Here is a 717-nt window from a genome sequence, read left to right as displayed (position 1 = left end):
TTTTTGAGACAGAGTCTTGCTCTGTTGCCCCAGCCAGAGTGCAGTAGTGTGATCATAGCTCACTGCAACCTCAAACTCCTGGGCTCAAGCAATCCGATCCTCCTGCCTCTTCCCTCCTACCCTCCCCAGTAGCTGGGACTACAGGCGTGTGCCACCACGCCCAGCTAATTTTTCTATGTTTGGTAGAGACAGTGGGTCTCACTCTTGGTCACGCTGGTCTGGAACTCCTGAGCTCAAGTGATCCTCCTGCCTCGGCCTCCCAGAGTGCTAGGATTACAGACGTGAACCACCATATCCAGCCAAAAGGGGGATATACTGGAAAGATGCTGAGGTACCTCATTCAATCAAAGGATGTGTTGGGCAACCAGCCCACAGACGGAATCGAGCACAGCTGGGCCTCCAGAATTTCTGGGACCATGTCTGGAATGCTGAAGGCCCTTCCTTGCCTCTGCTTGTCTTTGTGTATCAACTGCATTCTCTCTCACGTCACATAAAAGGCAAGGAATGAATATGGCTGCTTCATGCATCTAAATTTCTTTCTTTTTTTTTTCTTTTGAGACAGAGTCTCACTGTGTTGCTCGGGCCAGAGTGCCATGGCGTCAGTTTAGCTCACAGCAACCTCCAACTCCTGGGCTCGAGCAATCCTCCTGCCTCAGCCTCCCGAGTAGCTGGGACTACAGGCATGCGCCACCATGCCCGGCTAATTTTTTCTATATA

The sequence above is a fragment of the Propithecus coquereli genome, unplaced genomic scaffold (genome assembly GCF_000956105.1).
Source record: "Propithecus coquereli isolate 6110/MARCELLA unplaced genomic scaffold, Pcoq_1.0 Scaffold640, whole genome shotgun sequence".
Classification (NCBI taxonomy): Eukaryota; Metazoa; Chordata; class Mammalia; order Primates; family Indriidae; genus Propithecus; species Propithecus coquereli.
This window is presented reverse-complemented; position numbering follows the sequence as displayed.